Genomic DNA, 26,012 nt, shown 5'->3' on the forward strand with positions numbered 1-26,012 from the left:
CCTTAAATTAGCAAGTGATTGGATTACTGTGACAGGTTGGCAAAACAAATCATCAGTCAGTGGTTGTCACAACCCCTCTAGAAACATCTTGCTGGGGTCAAGCCAAGATGCTCCCCCACAAGTGTGGGGGAGGGGTAGCAGCGACTAGGGAATGAAAACCAGCGAGGCTGTGTTTTTGTGGCTCTCTTTTAAAGATATCGTTGGAGCCCGGACTCACTTCATTTTAAAGTACCTGTTGGAAACAGATATTTTCTTTTTGACCTGCTGTCAGCCAGCACAAAGTACTGTGCTCTCCTCAGCTCCTTCTTGCCTTCTTCCTTTCTGAAAAATCTAAGCCCGGAGCACTTTCTAAAGAACAAGGATCTACCCTTGAGATGGTAATCATTGCCTTTTCTTACGTAAAATAAAACTCATTTTATTAACAAATACATTTGTTGTATTTTATTGTCATCTATTCAACGGAGAAGGCAATAGCAACCCACTCCAGTACTCTTGCCTGGAAAATCCCATGGATGGAGGAGCCTGGTAGGCTGCAGTCCATGGGGTCACTAAGAGTCCAGGCATGACTGAGCATCTTCACTTTCACTTTTCACTTTCATGCATTGGAGAAGGAAATGGCAACCCACTCCAGTAGTCTTGCCTGGAGAATCCCAGGGATGGAGGAGCCTGGTGGGCTGCCGTCTATGGGGTCTCACAGAGTCAGACACGACTGAAGCGACTTAGCAGCAGCAGCAGCATTCAACAAGAAGGTCTCAAAATTTTCAATTGGGCCTCAGCATATGAAAGTCACTTGGATTCTTTTTAATTGGCAAGTCACTGGAACAATAATTAATCTATTTGAAGGACTTAAATGAGTAAGTCCTTCAAATAGATTAAGCTTTATTGGGTTCCCACATGGCTCAGTGGTAAAGAATCCCCTTGCCAATGCAGGAGAGGCAGAAGACTCAGGTTCAATCCCCGGGTCAGGAAAATCCACCGGAGGAGGAAATGGCAATCCACTCCAGTATTCTTGCCTGGGAAATCCCATGGACAGAGGAGCCTGGTGGGCTGCAGTCCATGGGGTTACAAAGAGTCAGATATGACTAAATACACAAGTATTTATTAATAGTATAAATCGTATGTGGCTGCTCTTTCTATGCTGTCTTTCCTCATCACTTTCACATTCAGTGTGTCTGACTACATCATCTTTTTCTGACCTTAAGTGGTAGGTAAAGTTATTTGTGGATGGCAACAGAAAAGAAAATGTGGTGTGCTTTTTAAGTGCCTGGGGAATGTTACCATGCCGTGTCTTTAGGGATCTGTGGTTTCCTCTCTCTGCACTGCTATGGCTTCCAGGCTTACTGCCTCATCACACCAGGACTCTGGGTGTAGAGGGTGCACAGCACACACTCACTGAACAGATGAACACATGCAACTGAAGTGGGCCAACAGGCAGCCCACCCCAGAGACCCACGGGAGGAGCTGCACACAGGTCAAGTGTGGCGTGAGGAGCTCAATCCAGAGGCTGCTTCCGGCCCAGTGTTGTGGGACTGTCACCCTGCCCCCAAAGGAGATGGTTCACTGAGTACCAGCTGCTCCAAATCTCAGGGTCTCTGACACTCCAGAATGGCCGGGAAGTAGAGAGGATGCTAGGGACAGGCAGTCCCCCTCATGACCCCGTGATGTAGATTTCAAAGAGAGGAAGAGGTGCCCCCACTTTCTGGGAGATTAGCACGTCCTACGGACCTGCTAAAGTTATGACCAATCTAGACAGCATATTAAAAAGCAGAGACATTACTTTGCCAACAAAGTTCTGTCTAGTCAAAGCTATGGTTTTTTCAGTGGCTGTGTACGGATGTGAGAGTTGGACTATAAAGAAAGCTGAGTACCTAAGAACTGATGCTTTTTAACTGTGGTGTTGGAGAAGACTCTTGAGAGTCCCTTGGACTGCAATGAGATCCAACCAGTCCATCCTAAAGGAAATCAGTCCTGAATATTCATTGGAAGGACTGATGCTGAAGCTGAAACTCCAATCCTTTGGCCACCTGATGAGAAGAACTGACTCATTTGAAAAGACTCTGATGCTGGGAAAGATTGAAGGCAGGAGGAGAAGGCGACGACAGAGGATGAGATGGTTGGATGCCACCACCGACTCAAGGGACATGAGTTTGAGTAAACTTCCAGAGTTGGTGATAGACGGGGAGGCCTGGTGTGCTGTAGTCCATGGGGTCACACAGGGTCAAACATGACTGAGAGACTAAACTGAAAACTTGTCCCTGCATTTCCAGGGACGGGACACTCACAAGGGGTTCTGAACAGCACAGGGGGACCCAGCATGAGCCCTGTGACATCCAGATGGAGCTGCTTCCAAGAGAGATCAGAATGGTAGACGAGCTCCTTTACAAATTTTGTATGTGAGCTCTCTGTACTATTGTGCAATACGTAGCTTTCGGTAGTTTTTAAATTCAGGCATTTGTGTGTGCATTAGTCACTCGGTCGTGTCTGGCTCTTTGAAACCCCATGGACTGTAACCTGCCAAGAATACTGGCCTTTCCCTTCTTCAGGTGATCTTCCCGACCCAGGGATCAAACCTGGGTCTCTTGCACTGCAGGCAGATTCATTACCATCTGAGCCACCAAGGAAGCCTTCATTTGATGATTAAATCAGGGTCCATTTTCTGGAAAAAAACTGATGATTTTAGGAAGTTGTCATCACACGGAAGCTCCTTAGAAACCTCACTTTCCCCTCCACACACACGTCCACACAGTTTATCACAACATAGATGATTAAGTTACAGTAACAATGCAAAACATTGCAGAAATGCAGACGGCTCCCCAGCACCCACAAGGCCCTTTGTTGTTCAGTCACAGCCAGGTGTCTCGGCCCTGCCCCGACCCACTCAGGGCCTCTGGTCACATGCTGTTGCCCCAGGCCAGACTGACCCTCCAGTCCCATCATTCAGGTTAATGAGCAACAAGTTAGTAATGAAGAGACTCAGGACCAGGTTTAGGTCCTCTGAACAGAGTGTCAAGTGCAAGGGTTACTTTTTAATGATCTCTGACTGTCATGGTTTGTTTCTCAAACTCAACTTTCATCCTCAGCTGGACTTCATGAGTCACAGGGGCTGCAAATTATGCTCTTTCTGTAAAGCACCTGCTTCCAAAATTCCCTCCCTTCCCCTCACTTTCAGTTCCTTGAAATTAATGAGATAATCATTTAACGTTAATCCATGAATGTTGCTATTCAGACGCTAAGTCATGTCTGACTCTTTGCGACCCCATGGACTGCAACATGCCAAGCTTTCCTGTCCTTCAATATCTCCTGGAGGTTGTTTCAAACTCATGTCCATTGAGTCAGTGATGCTGTCTAACCATCTCATTCTCTGTCTCCCTCTTCTCCTCCCACCCTCAGTCTTTCCCAGCATCAGGGTCTTTTCCAATGAGTTGGCTCTTTGCATCAGACAAAGTATTGGAGCTTCAGCTTCAGCATCAGTCCTTGCAATGAATATTCAAGGTTGATTTCCTTTAGGATTGACTGTTTTGATCTTCTTGCTGTCCAGAGGTCATGTATTAATGCTTAACTTTAAACACCAAAAAATTAATTACTTGCAGGAAAGAATAGCATTTAGCATTAATTATGAATGTGAAAAATGCATAGGCTACTTTCTTGACTCACACTCTAAGTTTTGCATAAAGTACCTTCTCATTCTCCTGAGTTTTCTCATTGGTGTCCCTGTTGAAAAGGAAAAGATGTCTTTGCTGCATACTTTGTAGGGAGTGTACCATAGTCCATCCACACCCTGAAATACAAATGCTGATATAGCTTTCCAAATCATCTCTGTCATATATTTGTACCTTTGACACAGAAGACCCCCACTGACCCCAGAACAGGAGCTGAGAACCAAAAACTGACCAAAATGAACTGACCAACAACCCAAAACACGAGTTGAGGACTGCCCAGAACCATGCCCTTGGCTCAGATAGACACAGAAGGCAAACATTCTAGGATGTCATGTTTATGAGGAATCTAAAAGAAAGACACAAATTAACGTATTTACAAAACAGAAATAGACCTATACACATAGAAAGCAAACTTGTGGTTACCAAGGGGAAAGAGAAAAGGGATAAATAAGGATACATGCTCCTGTAATAAATAAATACATGCTGCTGTATACAAAATAAATAACCAACAAGGTCCTACTGTATAGCACAGGGAGCTATACTCAGTACTTTGTAATATGCTATAAGGGAAAATAATATGAAAAGCTATCTATATCTATATCTATGTCTATATCTATATCTATGTCTATATCTATATCTATGTCTACTGGGGCTTCCCTGGTGGCTCAGATGGTAAAGAATTCACCCGCAAGGCATGAAACCCAGGTTAGATCCCTGAATGGGGAAGATCCCCTGGAGAAGGGAATGGCAACCCACTCCAGTATCCTTACCTGTAGATTTCCATGGACAGAGACACCTGGCAGGCTATAGTCCACGGGGCTGTAAAGAGTCGACGTGACTGAGTGACTAATACATACCTATAACTAAATCTCTGTGCTGTACACCTGAAGCTAACAGGATGTTGTAAATCAACTTTGCTTCAATAATTTTTCTTCCCATGTGATGAGAACTCAGAACCTATACTCTGAACAATTCCCAACTCACTTTTAAGAGCGTGGTCCATGCATATGTATTAAAGCAAGTCTTATCCTTCAGGTGTCATCCCTCTTTGTACGCAGCAAAGATTCAAACACCATGTTCATGCTGTCTGGTTAAAGCCATGGTTGGGAGGAGCTATAGCCCCAGGACTAAATGGCTGGAGCCTAGAGACGAGCTTTACACATGTCACTGTTCAGAGTGAAAGCCAGTGCATGTAGCTCTTAGGCGACTTTCTCATTGTAATACATTTCACATCTTAGAGTTCTTCACTAATATTTTATGGGTCAACTTCCATGCCAAACTTTTACTCAGGAGTATCACTTCAATTCAGTTCAGTTTCTCAGTCATGCCTGACTCTGTGCAAGCCTGTGGATTGCAACATGCTAGGCTTCCCTGCAACACACCATCCAGCCGTCCCATCCTCCAGCGCCCCCTTCTTCTCCCGCCTTCAATCCCTCCCAGCATCAGGGTCTTCTCCAATGAGCCAGTTCTTCACATCAGGTGGCCAAAGTATTGGAGTTTCAGCTTCAGCGTCAGTCCTTCCAGTAAGTATTCAGGACTGACTTCCTTTAGGATTTACTGGTTGGATCTCCTTGAAGTCTATGGGACTCTCAAACTCTTCAACACCGCAGTTCAAAAGCATCAGTTCTTCAGTGCTCAGTTTTTGTTATGGTCCAACTCTCACATCCATACACGACTTCTGGAAACACTGTAACTTTGACTAGACCGATTTTGTTGGCAAAGTAATGTCTCTGCTTTTGAATATGCTGTCTAGGTTGGTCATAGCTTTTCTTCCAAGGAGAAAGTGTCTTTTAATTTCATGGCTGCAGTCACCACCTGCAGTGATTTTGGAGTCCAAGAAATAGTTTGCATCAAATAGATTACAAAGAAAATACCAGGCTTACTGAAATTGTTTCTTTCTGCAGAGACCCGGGACATAGTACTCCAGACCAACCTGTGATCCCACTGGGGCCAAACTGGAAACTCAGGTCAATCTTCCCCTCTGCTCAGTGGCAGGCGGCGCACCTGCTCCCTCCTCCAGATCAGCAGGAAGCCTGCAGGAGCTGGGAACTGCTGGGACCTTGGACTCAGAGCTGCAGGTCAAAGACGGACGGGACCAATGCACCCCTTCTGCCAGCCCTCCAACAAAGTGGGAGGTGTCCATGAAGGCCCCAGGGCCCTGTGTGTTGTGATGCTGTGTCCACACAGCCTGGAGGAGGGGAGGCCATTAAGTGCTTCTTCTCAAGCCACCTCCAGAAAGGAGGTGAGTCGCTTCTACAAATAAGCACAAGAAACTGATGGGAGAAAGTAGAAGAGAGGGAAGAGGGTAGGAACACTTTGTCTTCACAACCCTCCGCAGGAGCCTGGTTCTAGCTGAGCCCTCTAGACCCAGTGCAAACAATGAGCTTTGCTTCTTGCTTTGCTTGTTTTCCTCTTTCTTAAATGGAATTTTGAAGCAGAAGGACCAGCCTGGCCTCAGCTACGGGAGCCTTTGGACACACGTGTGACTTCTGGAGGCCCCCAGACATGAATTAGCAATTATCAGGCCTGTGGCTCTGAAGAGAAACCCAGGGCTGAGCTGAGGACAGGGCCTCCCTACCAAGATGACCACAGTCCCTCTGGGATGTCTAGGTCAGTCTCTGCAAAGCTTGCGGGTGAGTGAGGTGCATTTGAATGGATTTGCAGCTGGTGAGAAGCTGCTCTTCAGTGGGCGGTCATACCTCCCTTCTCTGATCTCTTGCAGTGTATCTCAGGGTCTGACCCACAAGGCAATATCCCTGTGACCCTCCCACAGCCCTGCTGTGGGTCTGTATCCTCTTCCCCAGAATTCACCCCCGTGCGATGGTGTTAGAAAGCGGGGCCTTTGGGAGGCAATTATGCTTTCGTGTGCCCATGCATGCCTCCTCAGTCACGTCTGACTCTTTGCAGCCCTATGGCCTGTAGCCCACCAGACTCCTCGGTCCATGGAATTCTCCAGGCAAGAATACTGGAGTGGGCTGCCATTTCCTCACTCCATTAAATCTACTAGACTCTCGGATCGAACCCACGTCTCTTATATCTCCTGCACTGGAAGGCACGTTCTTTACCACTAGTTCCCTGCGATGCAAAAGGCCAACCATCATCATCTTCCTCCTCCTACAGCTGTTCCTCTGATCATGTTTGGATGATGTCATGAGGGTGGGACTCCCTTGAAGGGATTAGTGCCCCCATGAGAAGACGAAGTGAGCTCAGGACCCTGTAAGGACACAGCTAGTGGTGGCTGTCTGTAAACCAGATCTAGGGTTCTCCTCAAGACACCAGAATCACCCAGCACCTTAACCTTGGACAGCCTCCTGAACTGTGTGAAATGAATGTCTATTCTGTGGCATTTTGCTATAGTACCTTGAGGTTTTACAATTTCTTGTGGTTTATCATTCTAATCTGTCATTAAAAGCAAGTGGATAAAGCTTTGTAACTTTGCAACTTGAAAACAGACCGCCCAGCCACCGGGCTTGGGAGGGTGCTGATAAGCCAGGTGCAAACCTGACTTCCTCCTTAGGAGAAATCTTCTTTCCTGGGCTGAGAGAGCCCCAGCCAATCCAGAGTTGTTCTGATAAAGCCCACAGGGTTTAATTTCATCTTTAATCCTTGCCAGAAGTATTTTGTTTCATTTTGATTTGGAGGATAAAAATGGTTTAAAAACTCATTTTAATTTCACAGCTTTGCTGGGATAAGAATGTACTTGAAACACAAAGGGCAACTTCACTTCAAATAAACCACCGTACCTGGCTCTGCAACTCTTGCCAGAGCACCAGTGGGTGAATGCGGCCACCTTGCTCCCTCAGAGGTTCCGTCCATGCCCGAAGTCATCAAGGAGGAGATGCCCCACCTCCACCGTGGCCAGAGACATCAAGGGCAGGTGGAGATGCGGGCACACACACACACTCAGACAAGGTGCTGCTGGGAAACCTTCCGCTCCTGCAAAGCTCACAGGAGAAACAGCCCCAGGATAGCAGACCGAATAAGCCAGCTCTGCAAGGGGAGTGATGGGCTAAAAAGCTGGACTGGAGAGGGTTCTAAGTGCTCTCCAGAGAGATGACTCTCCAAGTGAGGTCACTTAGAGAGCATTTTCCCACCCCAGCTATAGCCTAGGGCTCAGATATCCAAAGCAGATGCTAAAGCCCCATATGAAATGCATAGACACACATGAGAAGTCAAAGTAAGCAGAAAGGTACCCTCACTTCAAAACTGCTCATATATTTTTTTTTTAATCTTTGTTTCATGCCTATGTTGTCTGTGTTGGAATGAAATGCAAATTTATATCAAATTCAGTACTAAATTATAGACCTATTTATTTCAAGTTTAGTATAGAGATTATGTAGAATTTTGTAACTAAACTCGCTGGAGAACCACTTGAAAGGGTGCAGTGATAACAGACCAATTACAACAGGAAATGCCTGGAGCCTTCAAAGGGGAGATGAGAAGAGAGCCTAAGGAGGATTGAGGAAGTGAGTGTGGGAAGAACTGCCCAGAAAGGGTGGGCAGGGTCTGTCAACCCAGAGGATGTGAAGGATGAGGGACAGAGCAGGAGATTATTAACAGGTGGGGAGCTGGTTTATTAGGGATGCATGATGTTTCAAATGAAAAGTTGTTCTTTTTAAACTGACAGCGCATTTCACAATACTTTAAGCTTTTTATTTCTTCCGACAAGACAGATTCCTAGCCTGCGCTTCCCTTCAATGGTGATGGTCACAAAAGTAACACCAACCTTTGCATGATAACCATTCTGGAATTTTAACACTGAACACATTTTCTTTTTTGCGACTTCACCTTCAAATAATGCCTTGTTTGTACATGGATATTGTTCCATTTTTATGCATGGGGAAACTGAGGGCAAAGTGAAAGTGAAAGTCACTCAGTCGTGGCCGACTATATAATCCATGGAATTCTCCAGACCAGAATACTGGAGTGGATAGCTTTTCCCTTCTCCGGGGGATCTTCCCAACCCATGGATCAAACCCAGGTCTCCGGCATTGTAGGTGGATTCTTTACCTGCTGAGCCACAAAGTCAAGCCCAAGAATACTGGAGTGGGTAGCCTAACCCCTCTCCAGCAGATTTTCCCAACCCAGGAGTGGAACCGGGGTCTCCTGCATTGCAGGCAGATTCTTTACCAACTGAGCTATATAGGGAAGCCCATTTTTATGCCTGGGAAAATTGAGGGACAAAGAAAGAATATTATATATTATGATTCATGCAAGGACTATGCCCTAAAACTGATCTAGGAGCCACAATTTCTAGTTCCCAACAAAATAAATACATTTTCACAACATATTCTAAAATAATGTGTGTGGTGCTCAAATACACAGAGCCTGGCCAGAGAAGTGTAGCCTTAGCAGTCTATTGCTAATGAAATGGGTAGCTCTTCTAAAGAAATGTTCAACAAGTGAACATCTAGAGTTATTTCTCTCTGATCTACTCTCATGAGTCTTTTTTCCCCCACTTTTTCTACATTTGACCCACTTCTGTCTTATCATTAAAAAAAATTACAGATGTGTAATTAAGCAGTCTCATTCCTGACACTTTGGGGAAAACCTTGCAGTAGCCTATTAATTCTAAAAAAAGACATGCAAGAAACTCTCCAATCCCTCCATACTTGGGTATTGCCACAGTCAACTTGATTCTTGAAAAGTGTTAGTTGCTCGGTAATGACCAAATCTCTGTGACCCCATGGACTGTAGCCTGCCAGGTTGCTCTGTCCATGGAATTCTCAGGCAAGGATATTAGAGCGGGTTGCCATTTCCTTCTCCAGGGGATCTTCCCCACCCAGGGATCGAACCCAGGTCTCCTGCTTTGCAGGCAGATTCTTTACCATCTGAGCCACGGATCATGCACAAAAATATGCCAATTATTTTTTGTTTGTTTTATTCAGTCTTTCAATTGTGTCTTACTCTTTGCAACCCCATGGACTGCAGCACACCAGGCTCCTCTGTCCTTCACTATCGCTCGGAGTTTGCTCAAATTCATGTCTGTTGCATCGGTGCTGCTATCTAACCATCTCATTCTCTGTCACCCCCTTCTCCTTTTGCCTTCAATCTTTCCAAGCATCAGAGTCTTTTCCAATGAGTCGGCTTTTATACCAACTAGCAATTTACTAAATATGAGGGCCAGTAGAAACTCCAAACACACGCCTGATTGTTAAAAAGTTTCCTAAACACCTTTCTGCCCGCATTACAAATATCATTCAAGCCAGTGATTAAAGCTAAAAGCTGTTACCAATGAATAAATTCCATCACAAACTAACTTCCAATGGCCAAATTATTTGTGCTCTCAGCCACTGTCAGACCAGGCAATTCACTGGACAATGAGAAAGGGTCGCTCAGATTCTAGAACAAAGATGTCTCCAATTAACACTCACAACTCCTGGCCACAGGCAATTCTCAGAGTGCTTGGCCTGACTTAAATTTGCTTTGCGCACTCAGTGCCAGGAATACCTAGAAAATTATCTACTAATTATCTAGCATTATCTATGTTGGTTCATGTTTAAAAGCAGCTCATCTAATTACAAGCCCCTTTGCTATTTGTCTCTAAAGAATGGGCTTAACTGGGAATTTCTCCAGAAGGGTTTGCACTAAAGGCTGATAATTATGTGCTCCCACTCTTGGGAGGCTGTTCTTGCAGGATCAACAACAAACAGACTGACTCAGACAGTGGTGTCATGCTGGGGAAGCTGGGACCAGTCATCACAACGTGGCATCTTCAAGTGTTTCTCCTGGACAGTTAGTCAACAGGGTGCTAGCCCAGCCCTCGCCTTCTCCAGAGAACTCCCTTGCCACTTCCAAAAACCCATGGAATCTTCGACTCTGCTGTCAGAGTAAAAGTTCTCTCCTGGCCAGTCTTCCTTGAATATAGCTAGTCAAAGAAATTAAATTTGATTTTTACAGTATCTCATCCTACTCAGCGTTTTACAGGGAACATAGGAAATAGTTAAAATGTCAGCGACAAGGTTGTATTGGTGACGGAATGGTAGGGCCGAATTATCCATTTAATATGAGCAAGTAGAAATCCTCATCAACTCTAACATGTTGCAGAATTATGACAGGGCAGCTAATCTAAGAAAGTGTCTTAAATTACTGGGAAAATGATGCCATGATTATTATTTTAAAAAAATTAAAATAATTTAAAGCCTAGAGAAAAGTTAGAAGTATGCTTCAAATAACTCTTTCTTTGAAACATTACAAAGGCACTGACGAACCCCACGCTCCAAGCTATGTGACTACTTACTTACGAATTTTCTATCAAGAAGGGACCTACTCCTCTGTAAAGGACACAGAGCTATCAAAATGAGGAAACCAAAACTTACATGCTCAGATCTTAAATTTCGCCCATTGTCCTGATGTCCTTTTTTAGCACAAGAATGTGCGGGCTTAGTCGCTCATTTGTGTCCAACTCTGCAACACCATGGACTGTAGCCCTCCAGACTCCTCTGTCCATGGGAGTCTCCAGGCAAGAATACTAGAGTGGGTTGCCATGCCCTCCTGCAGGGGCTCTTCCCAACCCAGGGATCAAACCAGGATCTCTGGGACTGCAGGTGAATTCTTTACCAGCTGAACTACCAGGGAAGCCCCTCAGCACAGGAATGGGTCTATTTCAGAAAGTCATGTTACATTTGGAGGGCCTTTGTCCGTTTCTCCATGATTTTAATGAGCCCAACACTTGGTTAGGATTTTAGGCCATTTGTTTTGTAGAATATTTTCCAGTTTGGGTTTGTCCAAAATGGTTTAAAATCATATGAACATCCCCTTCTTCATTGAATATATTATTTAGGTATTTATTTATACCTCTGTCCCTGATGGCTCAGTGAGTAAAGAATCTGCTTGCCACGCAGGAGACAAAGGAGACATGAGTTAGATCCCTTGGTTGGGAAGATCCCCTAGAGAAAGAAATGGTGACCCAGTCCAATATTCTGGCCTGGAAAATCCCATGGACAGAGGAGCCTGACAGGTGCAATCCACGAGGTTGCAAAAGGTTAGACACGACTGAGCAACTAGCACTTCTGTGCACTCAAGGTTTTCTCTGTTGTACGATATTTTAACACCCTATTGTCATTAATTCGGAGAAGGCAATGGCACCCCACTCTAGTACTCTTGCCTGGAAAATCCCATGGATGGAGGAGCCCAGTAGGCTGCAGTCCATGGGGTCGCTAAGAGTCAGATACGACTGAGCAACTTCACTTTCACTTTTCACTTTCACGCATTGGAGAAGGAAATGCCAACCCACTCCAATGTTCTTGCCTGGAGAATCCCAGGAACGGGGGAGCCTGGTGGGCCGCCGTCTATGGGGTCACACAGAGTCGGACACGACTGAAGCGACTTAGCAGCAGCAGCAGCAGCATTGTCATTAATTACTTTGATGTTAAAGTTAGGCTTGTGCCCCTGTGTCCTTTGGTTCATATGCTCTTGGTTCTTTTTACACTTCCTTACTCTGCTATAGACTTGCCTGGTTGCTCAGTGGTCAAAAATCTGCCTGTAAAGTAGGAGCCACAGAAGACTTGGGTTCAATCCCTGGGTCAGGAAGATCCCCTGGAGGAGGGTACGACAACCCACTCTAGTATTCTTGCCTGGAGAATCCCATAGACAGAGAAGCCTGGCGGGCTACAGTCCATGAGGTCAAAACGAATCAGACATGACTGAACCGACTTAGTACACACATACTCTCAGCCTGAAGATCTTCTGGGCTCACCTAGTCCATTCTCTGCTCCCAACCCAGAACAAATTGTTTCTCCAAGATTCTCTTAGCAGAAAACAACTGTGGTCAGTAAATGGTTCAAATCAAAATCCTAGGGTTCATCCATCCTTGAGGCTTTCTCTCACTTACTCCTCAATTTAATTCCATCAGCAAGCCCTGTTTTGTTTTTTATCAGGATATTTTCTTATTCTTTCTCGTTCTCTCCGTCTCCACTAATTCCTTTCACTGTGTGAAAGGCCACTGTACTCTCACCTGAACGTCTGCGTTACCTTCTCCAGCTGGGCTCCAAGCTCCTCTCCCGCCTGCCTACAATGCACTCTATGTGCAGCAGGTAAAGCACCTGTGGAAAGTGTAACCCAGTCATGAGGCTCACTACCCGGAGCCCTCCCAGGCTTCCTAACACACATGTAACAAGATAAACACTTCAGAGACTACAAGTGTTGATTATCTGGTATACTTTCTTATCAGGATACATGTTGGCTCAAGTCAGAAATATGTATATTTTAATAAAAAATAATAAATAAAAAAAGGCAAAACAAACAAACAAAAACTCTAATCCTCAGCTTCTCTTGTAGTTCAGAGTAACCAGCCTCCTGAATGAATGCTAGCTAATAATATGGACTTTTGCAAAAGAGTTTTGTACAAATTTTTACTTTCCTAATGTAGGTTTTATCCCATTTTGGTTGCCCTCTTTTTTTTTCTCTCTCTCTAGAATATAATGGTGTTGGTTGTAAGTACGGTAACCCTATTGGAGACATGAAGTAAAGGCTACAAGAATTCAGAGAACACATCTCAGAAACTTTTGAGTCATTAAAATAACACCAACAGCTATCTATCTCCACCTCCAGACTTCCTATTAACTGAGAAAAGTAACCTGTGTGTATTTAGCTCACTGGGGTTGAGTCCCTGAGTTTAGTCACTATAGCTGCCCTATGAGAACCTGTACCTTCTGGTTCACACCAAGCTCTCAGACCTGATTTCCTACGCTCTGCTCACTTAATTCTTTCTTATATTTGAGTCAGGACCTCCTCTAGGTCAATACTCCTGACCCTCCGCCCCCCACAAACACATCCCCATGATACCGTCCTCTTGTATTTCCTCCATTCACTATTCCTGAATTTTCTACTATCTGTCATCTTATTAGATAGCCTGTAATGCTGAACTGTAAGCTCTATGGAGAAAGGAAGCTTTCTCTATGAGCTACTCTAACTGAACACCTGGGGCCCAAAGCAAAATGTGCAGGTAGAAAACACTTCTGAATGGATTGGAGGAGTGGGTCTAACTCTCAGGCACAGGCTACTTAGTGATCAAGTTCATGAAGGTAACTTACAGGGCTGCTCTATTGAAGGGTGCATTTGGAATCTAAGTAAAAGATAATCATACTCACGTGGAGATTCAGTACTGGGGATGTCATGGCTGGTACCTTCCCTTCCTGCTGTCAAATCTATCTGGAAAGGAAAATCACAAACCCAGGATTGCCTGGAGGATAAAAGGATCAAGCTCATTTTGTTTTATCAGTTTGTTTGTTTTTCTTAGTTGTTGCTTGTTTTCTGTTTTTTGTTGATAGTTTTGGAGAGAATTTCTGAAAGGAGAAGGAGTCAGCCACTCTTTTCCTGCAATTTTTGAACAAAACTGTTTCATCTAAATTACAACTCTAATCACAGCTTTTCTAAATTCAATATTTAGCTTACTTTGTATTGTTTTTAATTAGTAAAAGTATTATGTAAATATTCAAAATAATTGTTTACATTTTAATCTTTTATGTTCTGTCCCCTCAAAGTTGCTTATGGTCTAAATTTATTGTGCATTTTGTTTACTTTTTTTGTTTTCTTATACTGTTTGCTTTTTGTTTTACTTTGCATTTTCTAGTGGTTGCTTAGTTTTTTATTATATTTTTTCTAAAAAGTTTATTTAAAGTTTAAAATGTATCTCCAGTTTTCATCCTAAATGTATCCTTAGAATCTTGCATGTCCAAACTTAATTGTCATTTTATTACAAAGTTTTCATAATTTTAATTCTAGGGTTACTTAAAAATTGGTTTAGTGATTTCCAAATACATGAAAACGTTTTTTTCCTAGCTTTGCATTGAGGGAACAAATGTGATGTTTATTTATTAGAATGCACTGATTATCTCTTTGTCTAACTCAAGGTTTACTTTGAAAATATACCAAGATGGGCATTCTTTATTTATTGACTAAAAATTTCTCTATGCTTTTAAATAGAGTTTATTGACCTTGCTGTCACTATCTTCTGTATGTTTATTTTTACCCTCTTAATAATATCAGTTAATAAACATTAAAACAAAAGTTAATTAAAGCATTAGTTAAAAATCTATTTTTAACCTATCTCTCCCATTTGTTTCTTCAATTGTAAATTCCAAAGTTACACTTTTGTTAAATCTATGTTGAAGGTTTTTATATCTTCTGATCAATTTTTTTTTTGTTAGCATACAAAATAAGTTCTGTGCCTCGTGATTTATTCCTTCAAGCTGAGTGATGAAGAAAAATAACAAAGCAGCTAAACTAGATAATAACAAAAGTCATAAAAAGACACAAATCAAAGTGTCTACTCATTTTTCAATCACTTTTTATCACAGTGAGGAAAGGGGGATACCCTAGAACTAAAATAAACAACAACAACAAAACCCCAGGACTTGAGATTCTATGGTTTCAAAATGGTAAACTTTACACATACACAATCAAAATAGGCATAGGGCAGTAGAAAACTCAGCAACAAACCACCTAAATTTAAATACTGTGATCATTTGTACAAAGACAGATACAAGAAATATCATAAAGCAAAAGTTCAAATTTTCATTATAGAATTGAACAAAAGAAAGGGAAAATTCATAATAGAAACTCATTTGGCTCAGAAAGAAGTTGGAGAAAAAGAGAAATGTGTATTATAAATTAACACTAAATCACAGGTGCCTGTAACATACGTGTGTAACAAGAAGTACAGTAGTAGAAATACAGAATATAAATAAGAGTTTTAAAAAATTGAATTAAGACTGTTAGCTAAAGAATCAGAAACATGTGTGGAGGATATTCAGAGAAGATACAACAGAAGTATAATTGGAGTAATCACTGCCATCCTGCAAGGGGATTAGTAAAGTGTACTCAGTCACACGGTGTGTCCAACTCTCTGTGACCCTAGGGCTGTAGCCCACTCAGCTCCTCTGCCCATGGGATTTCCCAGGCAAGAGTACTAGAGTGTTTCCTGACTCAGGGAACAAACTTGTGTCTTCTACATCTTCTGCATTAGTGGGAGGGTTCTTCAACACCAAGCCATCTGGGAAGCCCCAAAAGCAAAGCCCCCAAAATTAACACAATAAATTTCGTTAAAACTGTAACACACACATGTACTTTCTTAAAGAAAACTTGAATCTGCATATCAAAATGACCATTATACTCTAATAAAACTGTTAACCTTTAAAAGAAATGCAAATACATATATATATATATATATATATATATATAGACCTCTAAATAGAAAATCTAAATTACTTATGAGGAAAGAAAGTTAAGCTGGTCTCAGACACTTGACAGCCAATATGGAAGCAAGAGAAGAACGGAAAACTAGTAGGGGACTATTTGTCAAGAAACAACATGCATCCATCCAGAGGAACATGATGCTGGTGCAGAAAAGCATAAGAAACGCACTGTGTTTGAGTGATGTTCAAGCTATATTTTAAGTAAAAAATGCAAATTAGAGAATGGTATCTTTATTATGCTACATTTTGCAAAACAATAAAGGTGCAAAAAATAATGCCCACATTTGCTTACTTTTGCAGAAAGAAATAATGGAAACACAAACCTAAAACAAACAGAAATAATTATAGAACTGAGTAATTACAGATAGATACATAACCTCTGTAAGTATAATATTTAATTTAGTTTTGACATTTGAATTATGTCAATGTTTCACAGAGTGCCAGATTAAATTCAATTTTAAAAAATCTTTAGTCTTTAAATTTAACTAAAAATAAATGAACTTAACTGTACAGTAGATCAGTAACACAACCATGATAAAGATTTCAAGTGACTTCTAATACATATCTTCAATGGAACATACTTTAAGAAACAAAGAAAGTCTGAAAGTGTTAGTTGCTTGGTCAGCTCCAACTCTGCAACCCCAGACTGTAGCCCACCAGGCTTCTCTGTCCATGGGATTCTCCAGGCACTGGAGTGGGTTGCCATTTCCTTCTCCAGGGGATCTTTCCCACCCAGGAATCAAACCCAGGTCTCCTGCATCGCAGGCAGATTCTTTATCATCCGAGTCACCAGAGAAGCCCAACAAAGGGATTGCAAATAAATATTAAACTTCACTCAGTAGTTCTATTTTTAGTGATGACAATGACACTGTAATTTTGACAGTATTTTCCACAGATTGTAAGCTACACAAGTGAGTAAATACGCTAAAGATATTATGCATCAAGATTTTCAGCATAAAACTAAATAGATAAAAACGGGAAATTTGAAAATTTAGCAAAACTCCCCTTTAATGTTAATATTTTTGGAAATATGATTTCATATTTTTTTCATATAAAGTAAATATAATTTACTTTATAAAATGTATATTTTGCCTAGTTGTGTCCACTGAAGCAGCCTAGAAGTAATGACACCTGTAGCAATAAACACTACTAATGTCCAGAAGCTGAGTTTAAATACCATTCACCTCTAAGAAGAACCAGTGTTCCTTAGACAGGGGTGAATTTCAAATGTGCAGCAAGGTAAGTTCAGCAAATTCAAAGATGAATGGAGCCATGTAAAAAGGACAAGCCCTTGATGTGGGGGCTCACAGTCAGAAACTTCAAAAGTGAAAGTGAAAGTCACTCTGTTTTGTCCAACTCTTTGTTACCCCACGGACTTCCAGGCCAGAATACTGGGGTGGGTGGCCTTTCCCTTCTCCAGGGGATCTTCCCAACCTAGGGATCAAGCCCAGGTGTCCTGCATTGCAGGCACTTTCTTTACCAGCTAAGCCACAAGGGAAGCCCCCCAACAAATACAACTCTGAGTATAACATATTGAACAAATACAAATTTATTAATCTCAAAAATATGAATGGGGGAAAACTCATTATTTACTATTAAAAGCAACTATTCTATCAATTCTACTCACTACTGAATAAAAACTAATTGGAAAGAGCTAATTTCTTCCTCAAAAATTGAAAGTGTCCATGAGGCAAAGCTGCCCTTCACATAGTAATCTCAACTAATACATAGAGAAGCAATGAATCATTTTGCAGCTCCCCAGAACAGTTGTTGATTCAGGCAGGCATCACCAATGGATGCTAAATACCGCAGATGAACGGTTGTCACCACCTTAACCAAGCGATTAAATTTAGCATCACTAATAACACAGCCATCTGACAGGAGGCACCTCCTGATGTACTGAAATGTCAAGAGTGTAACTTGACACATGAGGTATTCTTGCTAAAAATAATGGCCCCAAATGCAGACCCAACCTTCGGCTTTCAGGGACTGGGAAAGCCAGGGAAACAAGGGTCATTTAACCAAGTGATACCAGAAGAAAACAGACACATTCAGTGTGTGAGACATGGAAACAGCATTGCCTCTTCTTCTTAAGAAGCCTAGAAAGACTTCAAGGAGAAAGGAGTTACTTTGAGTTTAAAAGACAAAGGAGGCACACCAGGTGTAATGAATGCATAGACTTTGAGACGATTAAAATCAGTTCTAAAGTATTTTGAAAAGACTATAGAATAGGTGCTTATGATCTGGGATAAATTGATATTACAGCTTTTTTAAAATTTTATCTGATATGATAATGTGACTTTTGCTATGTGCATGGATATGTGCCGTTTAGCAAAATATTATCTATCACCTACCATTTGATTTTCCTTTCTGGATAAAGACACAAACTAAGACATAGAGAGAGAGAGACTGAAAAATAAAAAAGATAAATGTTAAAAATGTGCCAAAATGTTAATTTTTGAATCTAGGTGATTATTGTAGTAGTCTTCTTCTTTTTCTGTAATTTCTAATTTTTTATAATAAAAAGAGGAATTACTTATAAAGGCTCTTTTCACTTCTGAATTGAAATTGAAGTCTAATTAAATTCAGTTTTTAAAAGGTTCAGTGTTACTTGAATCTCCTTTCTGGGCTTATATAAAAATTAAGATTATTCAAATGTGAAATGTAATTTTATTAAAAGTCATGTCTGTTTCCTGAGTTAAAATGAAACTATCCTCTGTTAAAAACGGCATTATTTCACAAAATTATTTTGTGTCAATAAATACATTTCTGTGAGTACATCATAAAAATGTCATCTCAGCGTGCAATAAGTCAATCATTCCCACTGCAAAGCACCTGGCTCTCTTTGGCCTAGCTATTTATCAAAAATACTTGCTACTTTTCTCCAGTCCTGATACAATTCCTTCCGAAAGAGTCAGCTGGAAGTGTTTGCTGAATTGCACTGGGTTTCTGAAATAAAAACAACTCTGTGCATGTATGTATGTGTGTGTTCTTGTGCACACATGTATGTGTGTGTCATATGTCTGACAAGGAGGGAAGGTATTTCCAGCTCCCTGGCAGTGGATGACTTGAGTGCCAGCAAGTTGGTCTCCCCGCAGTTCCTGAGACCTGTGTCTCCTCTTCCCTTTCCTTGGGGTCTCTAGTTATGGCCATGTAGTCAGAAACATTTACATTTTGTAGGTGAAGGCAGCTGAGGTGCAGTGGCATAATGGAAGTGACATTGATAGCATTAAATGTCATAACTCTTGACAACCTGATGCAAATGAGCACCTTACTAGCAAGGGGGAAAAAAAAAAAAAAGGTCCCTGAATATGTCTTTTCTTTAAAGTACCTTGTTCAGTATTTGAAAAACTCTCCAGCCAAGATGGGAAGCGGGGTATCCAATTTCGGTGACCTCAGCCCCATTCTCCCGGCACAAATTAGTTCTCTTTTTCCAGCTGTAATCATCTCAGCGTATGATGGGGAGCCGTTGTGAGATTTAAAACTATGCAAATACTTATCTTCCTTGTGCCTTTCCGGCTAGAATGTGCCCTCGGTTTGCCTTCATCTTTTATTTTTTTTCCTTCAGCGCCAATGTGATTGACAGGCAGAGGGACCCTGACCGGTGCCAGGCCGCGCCCTCTTTTCCTTTGCTCAGAAACATAACAAAGGTGCTTTCAGACCTAAATGAAGCAAGTCCTAGCATCCCTTCCCTGTTGTCACAACAGATTTAGCAGACCCCTCTGATGCCATTCCCAGCTTTCTCATCTCCCCCGCCTTGTCAGAGGGTTGCCATCATTTAGAAAGGTACACGGTATTTTGAAAGGATTAGAGGATAAAACACAACTCAATCCTTTATAAAAAGAGAGGCAGGGAGCGCGGAGAGGAAGAGAAATGTCAGACGACGCAGAGCGATTGGAAGAGAACGGCGCATACAAAGGGAACCAGCGAGCAGAGAGCACCGCTGTGGCGAGGAGGAGAGATGACATCTGACAAATATTTACTCCTGCAGAGGAGGCGTCTGCAGTGAGGGACCTGGCAGAGGGCTTGGACAGTGTTGAAAGGAGATGTAATGAAGCAGAATCAAGAAAAGGCAGTGGACACTCATCCCATCCTGTGTTAGTTCCGACCCCGAGAAAGAGGAGGAGAACGCATCACCTGCACCAGCTGTATGATGAAGGCGTGGGAAGTCAAGTCAGCCCTGCAGGGGCAGAGCTGAGCGGATTGTGCGTGGATCCCGGCATGCGCAGCACTCTGCTCCCTCTCTTCTGGATCCACTGGACGGTGGGAGGCACAGTCCTGCATGTCTGAGGGGTTCATTCTGCCCAAGCCTTCATTTCAGAGGTGAGCTGCCAGCAGCTCTGAGAAGCTGGGTATCAGCACACCAACAGCTAACGTGAAGGCCAGGTTCCCAGCTGGTTCGCAGCATCTTTGTTCTGGTCCAGACGCAGCCTGTCTAAGGATCCACAGGGCACAGCCTCGTTCCTGCCCTTGCTTCGCCCTGCCCTCATCCCACCAGCATCAGAACAAACAAACACATCTCAGGATCATCATTCACAAGGCAAGTCGTGCATAAAAATCCAGGGATCTTATAAACAAAACAGTCACTAACCTCTTAATAGATTTCAAAGCAATCAGGTGCTGAAGACCAAAGCAACAGATTTTCCCCCAAACAGTATTTCTTTGGATACATTTGTATATATTTTCAGTACTTACAAAACACAGTTTCTGGAAGAAAAGACAAAAAGGGGGATTACTAATTAAATATGGGGAAATATCAATAGCCAATGTGTTATTCTAGGTGCTACCGAGGCAGCATTTACTACAAACCAAAGCAAAGTTAATATTGACCAAATTAACCAAGGAACTCAAACTAATCTAAACTCGATGCACTCAGCATTCAGCATGCACTGGCCAGTGTTCTGGAACACTCTTGAGTAAATGAAAATGTATTTACTTTGCTGCTCTGGACGCATAAGTTAGTGAGTGCACGTCTTATTTTACTGCAAAGGCTGCAAGAGGAGAGGAGTCAAGGGGAAGCCGAACTGCTTCAATTGCAAAAGCCACTTCCAGGGGGTGACTTGGAGCTGGATCTGACAGCGTGAATTTAAGTTTAGGTGTGTGCACAGAGAGGGACAATCTGAGACAATGACATGTAAGTGTGTGCAGGAGGCAGTGCACACTCAGGAGCTGCGGCATCACCGACATTCCAGCAGCAGTGAGCACAGGAGCACCCAGACTGTGTTTTCTAAATGCCACTCTCCAGGGAAAGTAAAAATCATGGCTTCTCAGAAAAAAAAAAAAAAAAAAAAGGCTAGGCAAGAAAAACACAAGCTGACCTGGAGTAAATAAATGCTCAAAGCAAAAGGTAGCATGTCTGAAAGACTCGAGTGCTGGCCTAAAACATATTTTTTCCCCCAATGTCCAAGACTGGATCTGGTTGAACCACTGTATTGCATTATAACCCTATGATTCAAAGTAATATTTAGGAATCCATGCTGATATACGTAAATGACTAAAATTACAAATAAGAGGGAGATAAGAGAAAAAATATGCCTTACTTTCCTTTTCCAATTAATAGGGAAGGAATTTCCATCTACTATACCACCAAGGAAGTCCAAATACCTCTGATTTTCTTTGATATCTTTAGTGAAGTTTAAAGATGGACAGCTGATGGTGTCAGATTAAATGTAACAGAGAACACTTGGGAAATAAAAATTCACCATTAGTGCATTACAGTCTTAATTGCTGCAGACAAGATTCATCAATGAAGGCCGAAATTTGTGGGATAAATTTTAAGGAAAAAGAGCGTTTGTATGTACTCAAATTATCTCCTCCAATATACTTATTAACTATTTATTAACTACTGTGGTTTTAACAAAAAAATCCCCAAATTATATGACAATTCCTCCTGGAGGAAGACTGATTTTTGGGTGTAGGCCAAACTGAGTGACCGAATCCTATATGGGAATGGAAAGGGAAAAATAGTAACACTTTTGTGGAAAAATCTGAGAGACTCCACCCTGACCAAGTGATCAAGTTTGATATGTTTCAGGGAGAAGTGCATTTCATCCCCGATATCCTTACTCTGAATCCATATGATGGTGCTGATCATGAGACATCCGTGTATTGATTTGCTACGATGGCTGTAATATTGAGCACAGATTTAATTACTTAAACAACAGAATCTATTTTCTCACAGCTTCAGAGGCTGGATGCCCACGCTCGAAGTGTCGGCAGGATAGGTTTCTTGCCTCAGTATGCACAAGGCCCATCTGCAAACCACGGCCTTACATGATTATCCCCAGGTGTCTCTCTGAGTCCTAACCTCCTGCTTGTTTTACGTTTATTTTTAATAGCAGGATCCATCACTGATTTATAATATTGTGTTGGTTTCTGCCATGATTCAACATGAATCAGCCACAGGTGTACATATGTCCCCTCCGTCTAGAGCCTCCCTCCCGCCTCCCACCCTATCCCCCCCCCCAGGTGGTTGCAGAGCATGGGTTTGAGCACCTGCGTCATACAGCAATTCCTGTTCTGTCTGTTTTACACGTGACAGTGCGTGCGTGAGTGCCTGCGTCATACAGCAATTCCTGTTGTATTTTACACGTGACAGTGCGTGCGTGAGTGCCTGCGTCATACAGCAATTTCTGTTCTATTTTACACGTGACAGTGCATGCGTGAGTGCCTGCGTCATACAGCAATTCCTGTTCTATTTTACACGTGACAGTGCGTGCGTGAGCGCCTGCGTCATACAGCAATTCCTGTTCTATTTTACACGTGACAGTGTGTGCGTTTCAGGATCACTCTCGCTATTCATCCCACTCTCACCTTCCCCCGCTGTGTCTGCAGGTCTCTACATCTGCGTCCCTATCGTTGTCCTGCAAATTAGTCCATCAGTTCTATTTTCCTAGATTGCATATGTATGTGTTAATATATGATATTTGCTTTTCTCTTTCTGACTCACCACAGTCTGTATAACAGGTTCTGAGTTCATCCGTCTCACAAGAACTGACTCAAATGCGTTCCTTTTTGCATCTGAGTACTATTCCATTGTATATGCGTACCACAGCTTCTTTATCAGTTATTCTACTGATGGACATCTAGGTTGCAAAAACAAAACAAGTGAAAGATGGAACGTAAGTGAGAATTTGTCCTGAAAGTCTCAGTAAATAAAGACAGGCTTGCCCTCTCCTCAGACAGTTGTAGGAGCCCTAGGTCACAGTTGTTTTTCATCCTCAAGTTTACATTTTAAGGAATATCAAAAAGAAAGATAAAAGACCTGTGGTCCCTTATGAGAGCTCTTTCCTCCCATGAGATCTTCCTCTGTTTAAATTAAATAAGTACATTCAGTTCAGTCACTCAGTCATGTCTGACTCTTTGTGACCCCATGAATTGCAACACGCCAGGCCTCCCTGTCCACCACCAACTCCCGGGGTTCACTCAAACTCTTGTCCATCAAGTCGGTGATGCCATCCAGTCATCTCATCCTCTGTCGTCCCCTTCTCCTCCTGCCCCCAATCCCTCCCAGCATCAGGGTCTTTTCCAATGAGTCAACTCTTCGCACAAGGTGGCCAAAGTACTGGAGTTTCAGCTTTAGCATCATTCCTTCCAAAGAACACCCAGGACTGTTCTCCTTTAGGATGGACTGGTTGGATCTCCTTGCAGCCCAAGGGACTCTCGAGAGTCTTCTCCAACACCACAGTTCAAAAGCATCAATTCTTTGGCGCTCAGCTTTCTTCACAGTCCAACTCTTACATCCATACATGACCACTAGAAAAACCATAGCCTTGACTAGATGGACCTTTGTTGGCAAAGTAATGTCTCTGCTTTTGAATATGCTATTTAGATTGGTCATAACTTTCCTTCCAAGGAGTAAGCGTCTTTTAATGTCATGGCTGTAATCACCATCTGCAGTGAATTTGGAGCCCCCAAAAATAAAATCTGACACTGTTTCCACTGTTTCCCCATCTATTTCTCATGAAGTGATGGGACCAGATGCCATGATCTTCGTTATCTGAATGTTGAGCTTTAAGCCAACTTTTTCACTCTCCACTTTCACTTTCATCAAGAGGCTTTTTAGTTCCTCTTCACTTTCTGCCATAAGGGTGGTGTCATCTGCATATCTGAGGTTATTGATATTTCTCCCGGCAATCTTGATTCCAGCTTGTGCTTCTTCCAGCCCAGTGTTTCTCATGACATACTCTGCATATAAGTTAAATAAGCAGGGTGACAATATACAGCCTTTACATACTCCTTTTCCTATTTGGAACCAGTCTGTTGTTCCATGTCCAGTTCTAACTCTTGCTTCCTGACCTGCATATAGGTTTTTCAAGAGGCAGGCCAGGTGGTCTGGTATTCCCATCTCTTTCAGAATTTTCCACAGTTTATTGTGATCCACACAGTCAAAGGCTTTGGCATAGTCAATAAAGCAGAAATAGATGTTTTTCTGGAACTCTCTTGCTTTTTCTATGATCCAGCGGATGTTGGCAATTTGATCTCTGGTTCCTCTGCCATTTCTAAAACCTGCTTGAACATCTGGAAGTTCACAGTTCACATATTGCTGAAGCCTGGCTTGGAGGATTTTGAGCATTACTTTCCTAGTGTGTGAGATGAGTACAATTGTGCGGTAGTTTGAGCATTCTCTGGCATTGCCTTTCTTTGGTATTGGAATGAAAACTGACCTTTTCCAGTCCTGTGGCCACTGCTGAGTTTTCCAAATTTGCTGGCATATTGAGTGTAGCACTTTCACAGCATCATCTTTCAGGATTTGAAATAGCTCAGCTGGAATTCCATCACGTCCACTAGCTTTGATCATAGGGATGCTTTCTACGGCCTACTTGACTTCACATTCCAAGATGGCAATCATTAAACTGATAGTTCCAGGTAGCTCAGCATTTAAAAAAAAAATCTGCCTGCCATGTAGGAGACCCAGGTTCGTTGCCTGGGTTAGGAGGATCCCCTAGAGGATGGGATGGCAACCCACTCCAGTATTCTTGCCTGGAAAAGACCATGCCCAGAGAAGCCTAGCAGGCTACGGTTCATGGGGTCTCAAAGAGTAGGACAGGACTCAAGGACTCAGCATGCACACACCTGCAAGAACGTCTTCCCCGATGGGTCAAGTGGTAAGGAATCCGCTTGCCAGTGCAGGAGTCGCAGGTTCGAAGCCTGGGTCAGGAAGATCACCTGGAGGAGGAAACGGTAACCCACTCCAGTCTTCTCGCCTGGAAAATCCCATGGACGGAGGAGCCTGGTGGGCTGCAGTGCATGGGGTCACAGAAAGTTGGACATGACTAAGTAGACACATGCACACGCCCGCAAGAATAAAGTCCTAAGGCGCCCACGGCACAAGAAGGCCCCCTGAGCGCCTCTGAAAGGTGTGAGATGCAGACCGCCTGGCTTGGGTTCAGCATGGACTTGGAATTCCCTCTGCTTGGAGACAGTCCTTCAGTTATACAACTACAGAATTATTGAATAGAGCACCTGACCTGCATGTTTGAAAGTATAGACGTATATAAATATCAATCTTATCAGTTTAGTTCTGCATTTTGAAAAATTTTTAAACTAATAAACTGAGCTAAATAACAGTTACTTAAACCCGGACACCACGGTTGCAAGCTCATGACCCAACCATGGTTTATATTTTTCTATGGGGTTTAAATAATTCGAATACGTCCTTTTGGAGTTAGGACTGATCAGTACCATGTGTGATCACGTGATGAAATCAGGGAGTCAGGGTGAAATTACTTTGTGTGTTCTGCTTATTCCCAAAATACTAATTCCCAGCTCTGATGAGATGGATTAAGATTTATTTACAGAACAGAAACAGACTCACAGACTTAGAGGAAGAATTCGTGGTTGTGGCGGAGCAGGGGAGGATTTGAGGGTGAGGGACTGATTGGGAGTCTGAGATTCACATGAACGCACTGCTGTATTTAAAATAGATAACAAAAAAATAACAAAAAATAAAATCGATAACAATCAAGGACCTGCTCGAAACAAATAGAAACAAATCAGATTTTTTAATTAAAAAAGACTTCCTCAACTCCTGTTCCAGAGTTTAAAAAGACTAGACATTGCAGGTCTTTTACATACACTTATTATAACAAATGAGACTGAAACGTTACTAAGAATTTTCAGTTTCTTTCCCCCCAGCACAAATCTGTCTGCTGTC

Source organism: Bos grunniens, chromosome 20 (genome assembly GCF_055505025.1).
Source record: "Bos grunniens cultivar Pamir isolate PY7600 chromosome 20, Bosgru_T2T1.0, whole genome shotgun sequence".
Taxonomy (NCBI): Eukaryota; Metazoa; Chordata; class Mammalia; order Artiodactyla; family Bovidae; genus Bos; species Bos grunniens.